A 10874-nucleotide genomic window follows, 5' to 3' on the forward strand; every position below is an offset into this window, starting at 1 on the left:
ATTCATTTCTAGCAATTCTAATGTGCCATCATTTTTAATACATATTTTGGAGAATAGACTCCTGATTCTATTGGTGTACCTTCTGACATGCGAATAAGATACTAAAATACGGAAAAAGGAGAATTACGTGTAAATGTGTTTTTTAAGGATAAGAAATATCTGATTGTCATACCATGGAAAATAATCATCATCAGTCTGCCTAGATCTGCCATGTCGTTCACCTCGAGCAACAAAATTCAATTTTCTATTCCAAAAAATTATGGCATTTTTATTATATTCTCCCCAATCTGTGTTGCAATGACCGATTCTACTGATGTCGTGAACGTCATCGTTGTCAACTGAAGGCCCTGAAATAGATTGACGCATTTTGAATTGCCTCAGCATCCGATTTGGACGATGCATCTCCATAATTTCAAAGCAAATCAGAGGACAAACACATCTCCAGATTCTATTATCGTATGAATCAATGATTACTTTAACATCTGGATCGTTGTTGTTGTAAACTATTCAGTTAAACTACAAAATAAAAAAATCAATGTTAATAAATACATATAAATTAATTTCATTATTGTAGAGTTTGAGAACCCAATAACACATCTCGTAATTAGTCATACGATCAAAGCAGTCTCTTATAATTCTAACATCATGTATCGGTGAATGAGTGTAACTAAACACATTTATCCACCTGTAATAAAAAATATTATTAAAAAAAAGATAAAATATAGTTGTGATTTATATTATAATAGTAATTTTTAATTATTACCGTGCAACATAAGGAGCAAATGAAATATTTTAATTGGCTGAATTTTGAGGCACGATAAGAGATAAGTCATTTGGGTCAGAGTTAACAAATTTAATCATGCTTCATGCTCATATCTGTCATCAATAATAAATAAGACTAGAAATATGTAAATGTGATATTAGATAATTGAAATATCTTTGTAAAGTGATAGTTGATTCACCACATTTAAAATAGAACGTGTGTGTTTCACGTCGTCACCAGAGCAGTAATCAAATGATTATCATAAATTCGATACTCACACTGCAAAACTCCATAAAACCCTTATAATTTAAATATGCTATTACACAATTGTGCAAACAATTCTCAATATATAATTTATAAATGAGATTATCTGATCGTTTAGCTCGAACTATCTCATCAACACTTTCTGTAGAAATTGTTGACGAAATATGTGTTGCTTGCAAATATATCACACTGGGATTTTTTGGACCACAATTTGTTGTCATTCTAACAAAATTAGTGACAATAGTTGATAAAAGCATATACTAATAATATGAAATCACGTGGTCTAATAAAATAAATTTTCTACAAAAAGACCATCTAGTTTACATATACAGTACTAAAACTACGAATTCCCTACCAACTAAGCTAGATCCCTAATTGTTAAGCTTCTTTAACTAGTTTATTAATATATATTTTTTATTTCATCAAAAAATATAAAGATCCTCTTTGTCACTTATTTAATTTGCAGCAAAGGTATTTGTATTACCAGTAAGTCATCCAAATAAACAACAAGTGTTCATCAAATTCATCAAATTACTTAGTCTCATTCCAAAAAATGATGTCAATATATGGTACGCAAAATTCTTAAATCTAAATTTAGTTTTTTTTCCCTTAAAAAATCGTTCACATTATGCTACCAAAGGAAATATCGTAAAATATTTAATAATAATAAATAACTTACCCAACTACTTCATTTTTCAAATATTATAATTTCGAAACACATTTAGTTAAATTTTTGTTTAATTTGAAGCAAATATTTCCAACACGATTCCATAACTGGAGGACCATTTTTTTTTGCATTTTATTCATTCAAACACATTCATATCTTATGGCCGATTCATAATGAGATATTACATATTGCTTCAATGAATGCTTCTTATCTTTGGGAGTGAAAACTTAATTTTTAAATGTATAGGTATTTGAAATGAACAAAATAACGTCTTTAAAAAAAATGAAAAAAACAACGCACTTACTTTTGAACTGAATTTGCAAACCACACAAACTCGAGAAAACAAAACGAGCCTTTGAAGATTCCTAATGAAATAACCCACTGCTTCAATGAATGCTTGAGGAATGAAAGTTTCGAAAATAAAATATTGAAGAAAACTTGTATCAGAAAGGTTGTGAGGAATGAAAGCTTAATAGCTTATGGTATTTAACATTATTGTTTTAGGACTTGTCCATCAGAATCACGAGACCTGCAATATCAAAGCCACATAACATGCAAAAATTGGGTCATTTGCAAAAATGACTCTCTCACAAATTTCTTTTAAGTTTAAGGGTTTGTTGACTTTTCTTATATTTATAATATAAATTTTATTCTTAATGACAACAATGCCCTTTTGATTAAGGTGAATTAATGTCATTAAATGTTGAATCTGATTCGAAAGTAGATTCACTTGATTCTGTGAGATAATAAATATTTTTATCCTCAGATGAACATTCCATTGTTTCAACTGGATAAAATCTAATAGTGTAGAGTTCTTCTAAAAGTTTAATTTTGTTTTTTTTTTCGTTACGTTTTGGACATTCATTTGCATAATGTCCTTCTTCATTGCACAACCAACATGTGCAATTCTTTCATTTACCCTTTGGGCAAGGTGGTTTTTTGTTATCAAACTTTTTATAAAATTTTCTTCTATAAGGTTTTCTGAAGAAATTCTTTCTAAATTTCTTTTTCTTATAAGGAATAAATTTCTTATTAAAAGATTTATAAGGTTTATTAAATTTATTCTGTTTTTGTCGTTTTAAATATTTGTGTGACATGTTTGTTTTACAACCGTATTCTTTTACTGTGAATTCCATTTTGTCACAACAAAGTTTATTGTTTTGTTTGTATGATTTAGAGATTCTTTTATTTAGTGTTACTTCATGACATTTCTTTGTTATTATGTCTTTGATGAATTTAATAGCTCCTCCTAAAGTTTTAGCATACGGACTAGTTAAGAATTCATCTTTACAGTTTATTGGTATATTAGGTATTTTATTAAAGATACTTAATTTATAATGTTCCTTTTTATCAGCGTCTATTAACTGATAATAGTTTGTTTCATAATCACAAATAAATTCTTCTAAGTAACATAAATTGCATAATTTAATATTATCTAGAATAAAAATTGCTCTATTTTGTTCTATGTTCTTAGCTACCAGATTAGCATCATTATTGGATACTCCTAAAAATTCTTGATACATGGTATCAACGAATAGTTCAAAATAACGATGTCCTGTCATTCTTTGTGGTAGATTAGTAATTACTAGGTTTTCAGCCCAAGTTCTGACTGCTCCTACCAATGTCATTTTTATCATTTCATGAGTTAAAACTTGAATATTCTCACTTTTATCTAATAATGGTGTTAATTGAATTTGTACTGATAGTTCATTTGCCCAATGATCTATCTTTGATTTTCTTTCTTTAGCTGTTGAACAACCTAAATCTAAAATATTTTGTTTCACAAATCCTGATGTTTTTAATTCTCTAAGAATGTCTCTAACATCTTTATAAGATCCAGAGTATTGGTCTCTATCATATTTAATTTCTTCATCATTTCTTCCGCCACTTCCTTCTACATTTGTTCGTAGATTTAATCGTGGTCTAGAGTCATCTTCGGATTCTGATTCTGAAATATCCATATCTCTATATTGTTCTGATTCCTGATGTGAATAATATAATTCTTCTGTATTTATTCCTATTTGTTCAAAATCAGATTGGTCTGTTTCACTAAACATCTCCATACTTATGCTTTCCATAACTAAGAGGATTTCTATACCATGATTCAATTTTGAATGGTGGTTCATCTTTCATTTTCCTTTTTCCTTTATCTATTGGAAGAACTTCCTTAATATAGTTTAATATTTCATTATTATGTCTTTCTTGTTTAATTATTAATCTAGTCGTAGCTAAATCAATATATTCTTTGAAATGTTTCTCTAATTCTTGTATTGATAGATTTATTTTATTAATATTATTTTCTAAATCTCCTAGATCTTTTTCTAATTTTATTAAAGATGTCATTGTGATGAGGCTGATTCATTAACAATGGCTTGTTTAATTTTAAGAATATTTTGATTCATTGTTCCAATCTTTTCAAGAATATCTTCATCATTTCTTGCAAATGATAATGATCTTCTTGGTACAGACTGTTTTGTGATTTGGAGGTCATCTGAACTCCATCTTTTATAAGGATTTATTTCTTCAATAAATGCTTTCGAGGGTGTTCAATTCTTGTAATATTTTCAAACATTCTTTCAACAGAAATAGTTGGTTTTGTTGAAATTATTCCTGTTTGAGAATTATTACTTATTGCTAAACCGACAACATAGTTTATATTGATCGGATGATTTCCTGTTAACATAAGATTATTTATATAAAAGTAATAATCTAATGTTAAAACGTCGTTTATGTTTTTATCAAAAAGAGATATCTTGTATTGTGGATAAATACAAAATTTCATCTTTTTGTAACATAAATTTCCTTCAATTTTTCCAAGGATAGAATCCTCAAGATTACGTATCCTTTTGTCACGAACTGTGATTTCAATTGGTGTATCTATTCCTTCTCGGTAGTGAGCTGATACTATTATTTCAATTCCTCCGATATGAACATATTTTAGTTCAGATCGTTCTTTTTCACTGGCTTTTGCCATGATGGTATCAATATCTTGAGTTGTTAATAACTTCAGAGTATTAGACCTTAATTCATTATTTATTTTACAAGATCGTTCTTTTGTTCGAATCGAATAATAAATTAAATTTTTCCTAGGATTAATAAAATTTGAAATTTTACTTAATACTCCTGGTTGATTTATTAGATTAGTTTTTGAACTAGAAAACCCTGTTTTCTGTATCTCAACAAACTTATTTTGATTAAATATAATATTCAAATTATACTCTTGGTTTTCTTCAGATTCATCAATCTGACTATTCTGATTTGGAATTGTTACTTCTGTCATTTTAACAGATGATAAAACTTCTTAATTTTCTTAAGGCTATTAAAAGCTTTTTTGTTAAATCTATCTGTTCTAATAAATTCTGAAAATCTTCGAAACTATCAATTGAAGATTGACAATTTTTAAGATTTTTCAAATTGTTTTCACAATTTTCTATATCAAAATTTATATTTTGAGAATATAAATTAAAAATATTCATTTTTGTATTTTCATACATTTTCCATTTAGTAAAAATTGTTACTTTTATTATTTTGTTTTTGTTGATCGGATTTTGATAACAAAGTTTATTCTTGTTCATAACAGATTGTTATGTCTTCAATTTCTTCATTTTCAGAAATCTGAATTACCATTTTCCAATTGCTTGAAAAATGTTCTTTTTTATGATTTTTGAAATACAAGATTTGAAGATCTTTTATTTCATTCCATAATCGATCTATTTGACGTAAATCCTTTAGTAAGATTATTTTATCAAATAAATTCTTAATCTCAATATCTAAAGTTAATCCAGGCATTAATAATCTATTTTAACCGCTCTGATACCAAGTTGCGGAATTTTTATGAATTTCTTATTCATGGTTTATAAATCTGATTCATTTATAACAGATGGTTGTTTTCATATGAATTTGGTTCCATTCATTGGTTATTATTACAAATTTTATTTGATAAATTGATTCGAATATGATTAAATCAGAATTATTTAAACGATATTCATAAAAAGTATAATATTCATGATCATCCTCTATTTCAAACCAGTTTTTTATTATTAATCTTCCATTTCTTATAAAAGAGAATGACATGATTATAGAATGATGAGTTTTTCAAAATTTTAATAGGAGCAGCAGGAGGTTTTAGGAAGGTTACCGTGGTTGATCAATCTTTGATTTAAAGCAGAGGCCAAATCCTTGTTTTCTCTTAGCGATCACCTGATCAAGCGATACTCACTTTTGGATCTCCAGGTTTACTTTGATCACGGATTTTCAATCCTTGGCTTCCAATCTTTTTCCTCCTTACGCCCTGCTTGTTTAGCTAGTTGCCATAAGGCTAGATTTGTTTATGATTTTATGTTTCTTAGTTTCTGATAATTTTCATACGTCTTGTATGAACCAGATTGTAAGAAACTTAAGAAGAGAGAGATACTCAAACTTCACTTACTTCTTTACAACACCAAACCTCTCCTTTTATAGGCGTGGAGAAACGCATACATAATAAAATAAAGAGGGGGACCACCCGACATTACATAATGGAAAACAACTCATTTTACATATGAGTGGATGCCTTTAACATGTGGTGTGGTCCACGATTTCATTTGTTTTTACATTGTGTCTGAATCACTGGTACATTCAGACCATTTTTTTATTGGTTTGTCTTCTTTGACAGCTGGTTCTTCTGTCTGAATGGTTTGGCAATGTCCACATTTGTGAGTGGAAATCATTGTTCTTAGTCTTTGACATAGCATTTGTTGGGTTTCTCGGGTCATGTCAATTCTTGCTTCATAGATTGGAGCTTCGAATTGAGCTAACATGGCTTGTTCTTTCTTTTGGATTGTCTCCTTGTGTCCAGTGGTTAATAAAATTTTACTGGTTGCAAAATTTATTTTAACCTTTGAGTTTTCATCAATCTTTCCTGTCTTTGAGATCATGTCAATTAATGTCTTTATTCTTATCTCAGGAAGTGTTGAGATATCCATTACTGATTTCTCTTCATTTGATCCTTCGAATAAGAACTTGTCTTTTTGTTTTTGGCATTGAATATATACCATTGGTTGATAGAATTTGTAATCATCCCAATCTGGAAGGGTTGAGTGAATACTTAATGTTAATACTGGATCGTCCTTAAAGACTGCTTTCTTGAACTGGATGATACTATTTCTCAACTGATATAAAAATAGTTCTATTTCTTGATTGTTGGGACTGACTTCCAATCCACTTAATAATCCATTTGAAAAGAATCTTGCGACTTCATGCGCTGGGGCACCTTGTAGTGTTATTGCTCTTGATATGCTCTGTGTGTCACAAGTTTGTAGCCAAGATTCTGCAGATGGTTTGGCTATTCTCAAATAGTTTAGTGTTTCAAAGAATTCAGTCCTGAGTTTTTCTGGAAAATTTGTTTTTTCGAAAATTGTTTTTGTGGTCGTAGATTGACCATCTTTCTTTCTCTTTTTTCAAGGGCGCTTTTGAACGTCCTTTCTTTTTCTTTTTTCTCGGTATTGGCTGTGACCACCGGTTCTTTTTTCTTTTCTTTTTCTTTTTCTTGATTATCAGTGTTGGCTGTGATCACTGACTGTTTTTCATTTATCTCCATAATTTTGTCAAATGGAGTTGCCAATTTGATTGGTGTTCTTGGTGAAGATGATGATGACGAAGTTATCATCTTCTCCTCTGTCCTTTGAATCTTTTTACTCAAATTCTTTTCCTTTAGTTGAAGAATTTGAATTTCTTCCTGTAAGTCAATCAATTGTTCCTTTAATTGATTTAATTTATCCATTCTGCACAATAAAACATATATATATATAATTGGTTAGAAATTTAACTCTTTGTCGTGAGTAACTCGGATAGTTTTGTCATGCGTATCATTGCATTTATAAATTCTTTTGCAAGAATTGAACCAATCTGAGATTGATTGTTTTACTCATAGAGTAATTTATGTTTCTGAATATAAATCTCATTTCATCAATTTATATTCCCCATGCTTTCTGAGGCATGTTCGGATGACTGAAAGTCATAAAATAATTTATGTTTCTGAATATAAATCTCATTTCATCAATTTATATTCCCCATGTTTTCTGAGGCATGTTCGGATGACACGTAGTCATTTTCTGGATCACTTAGGATCTCTTTTGTTATTCCGTTACTAAGGATAGTATAATTTGGATGAAGTTCTCTGGTTAATGCGTCGGGTAATGAATTATCCGTTCCTTTGACATGTTGAATCTCGAACTGATAATGGTTTAATTCCAATTGCCATCTAATTAGCCTTGCTGCATTTCTCCCTGCATTTCTTGATATTTTCCTTGTCTTGAAATATGTTAAATTCATATTATCTGTTCTTACTAAAAATGGTTTAGGAATAAGATAAATTTCATAAGTCCTAATTGTGAATATTAAAGCTAATAATTCTTTTTTCATTTGAATGATAATTTAATTGTGCACTTTGAAAAGTTCCTGATGTGTAATTGCATAATTCTTCATTATTTCTAGTAGCTGTTTTAGTAAGTTCTTCTAAATTTCTTTCTCCAGTATAAGCTTTTAAACATGCTCCCCAGTATTCATCTGAAGCGTCTGTTTCAATTATTATTATATCTTCATTGGAAGGAAAATATAACTCATGAAGATTACTAATTATTTTCTTTTTAATAGTATCTATGTAATTAGTATCTTCTTTCGACCATTTCCACTTATAGTCCTGTTTAAGTTTTACCTGAAGGGGTTTTTTGATTTCTGCAAGTTTCTTAATGTAATTTCCAGAATAAGTTAATAATCCTAAAAATCTTCTTAATTGATCTTTATCCTTGATTTCACTAGGAAAATCATGAATTTTCTTAAGTATATGCGGTTGTAAACAATGTTTTCCATCTTCTATTTGTAATCCTAAATAATTTATTTTTGTTTTGAATAATTGTGCTTTCTTTTCAGAAAGTATAATTCCATCTTTATGACAAGTATCTAATACTGTCATGAGGTCTTTATAATGTTGATCTAGTGTTTTTGAATAAATTAATATGTCATCTATATAAACACAACAAAAATCTATATATGATTTAAAAGATTCATCCATATATCTTTGAAAGATACCTGGTGCTTGTTTAAGCCCGAAAGGTAATACAGTCCATTGATATTGTCCTTTTGGACAACTAAATGCTGTAAGTAATTGTGTTTGTGGTTCTAGCTGGATTTGCCAGAATCCTGATTTACAATCTAGACTGGAGAAATATTTCATTCCTCCTATATAAGATAATAAATCATTTTTGTTTGGGATGTAATATCCATCCATAATTGTTGCATTATTCATTTTTCTATAATCAATTACCATTCTTTTTTTATCAGTATATTTCTTACTGACATAAAAGGCCGGTGAAGAGTGTGGACTCTTACTTGGGATTATTATCTTAAGTTTTAATAATTCTTGAACTTCTTTTTCAAATATTTTTACATCATCCATGTTACATCTTCTTGGTGCTTCACGAATTGTGATATTAGGATCTTTGAGTTTTATTGAAGCAATGAATTGTTTTCTTTTCTTAATTTTGTCCTGAGGATTTTCAGAACAAATATCGTGAAATTTCTTCATGATTTCTTTCTCAGGATTAATCGTTAAAATATTCTCTATTTTAAGTTCTATTGGATTTGTATTTCATTTATGAAAATTATTTGTAAATCCTTTATTTCCTACACGAAATGCTGTTCGAATTTTAGGAATGTAAATCATTGATGATCCTTTGTTTAAAGTTATGTGATCTTCAAATTGTGTAAAAGGAAGATATTCTCTTAAAAAATTATTTCCTATTATAATGTCAATTCCTGATTCTATTTGGTATATAATGGGTATTACAAATTTTGTTTCTTCAATTTCTATTTTTAATTTTTCTGCTACTGTATCTAGCATAATAATTGATCCATCTCCTATTCGAACATTTAATCCTTTATCATATTTCTTCCAATAATGATTAGGAAGTATATGTTTACTTGCTAAACACATACTTGCTCCTGTATCAACATAAGCATGTATATGATACGGTTTATGTTCTTTTATTTTTATTTGAATTTTTATGTAAATGCTATTTGGATTAGTTTTATTCTTAATATTCTTAATATCCATTTTCACACTTTTTTTTTTTTTTAGATAAGCTTTTAAGGATAGAAAAGTAAATTACTACACTAAATATTTATTAAGTTAGAAGGAGGCTATTTTCTTAATTGAATTTTGGTTGGGGCCTATTTTTCTAAATCTTCCTGCAAAAATTGGTCTCTACACTCCATTAAATTCACGGACTACACTCCATCACTCCATCAAATTCACGGACCATGTGTCATTGTCGGTACTTGGTGGATGGGGCCGGATCGTCCGCTGTCTGTGACAGTATTTAACGGTACTTTTGCATCACACTGCATTCCACTTTACGGTATGTTTTTCCCCCAAACTCTTCATTGTATTTAATCAACAATTACTTGCAAACTATATATATATATATATATGATGTGGACTTGACAAAACATTTTAACTGGGAAAATATTGAATTATAAATATGGATTAAACCGAAAAAATGAAAATTCACATCGATAAATAGGAAAGTGAATCGAATAAAACCAAAATTCTTATTTAAGACACAAATGTTAAAACTGAAGTATATATGATTCAATTTTTCGGTTATATATGTCAAAATTAGACAAACAAAAAAATATAAATTTAAGTAAATTAATAGTTTTGATTTTGATTTTGACTATATATTTTATAAAATGATATTTAGTTAATAAGTATATTTTATTTATTTTATTTTATTTGATTATTATTTGTTTAAATTATTACAATTTATTTAAATTTTTAAATCAATAAATTAAATTATTATTTGTTTAACTTATTACAATTTATTTAAATGTTTAAATCAATAAATTAAATAAAAATAATATCTATACTATCTATACTATCTTATCTATACTTCTATACTATCTATAGTCTATACTATCGTATCAAGGTTGAGTGCCTTGTAGTAACTATTTTTTGGTGTGTTATGAAATACTAAAAATCATCTTCCAATTCTACCTTTTTTTATTTACCTTTTCTCAACTTTTTTCCGCTAACCTCTTCCAAGTTCCACATTTTTTTCAACGAATCTTTATCATGTTTGATTCTATGATTAATTTCACACGTATATATCTCAAATATCAATTTGATTATATTAGCATTTT

The sequence above is a fragment of the Henckelia pumila genome, chromosome 2 (genome assembly GCF_033568475.1).
Source record: "Henckelia pumila isolate YLH828 chromosome 2, ASM3356847v2, whole genome shotgun sequence".
Taxonomy (NCBI): Eukaryota; Viridiplantae; Streptophyta; class Magnoliopsida; order Lamiales; family Gesneriaceae; genus Henckelia; species Henckelia pumila.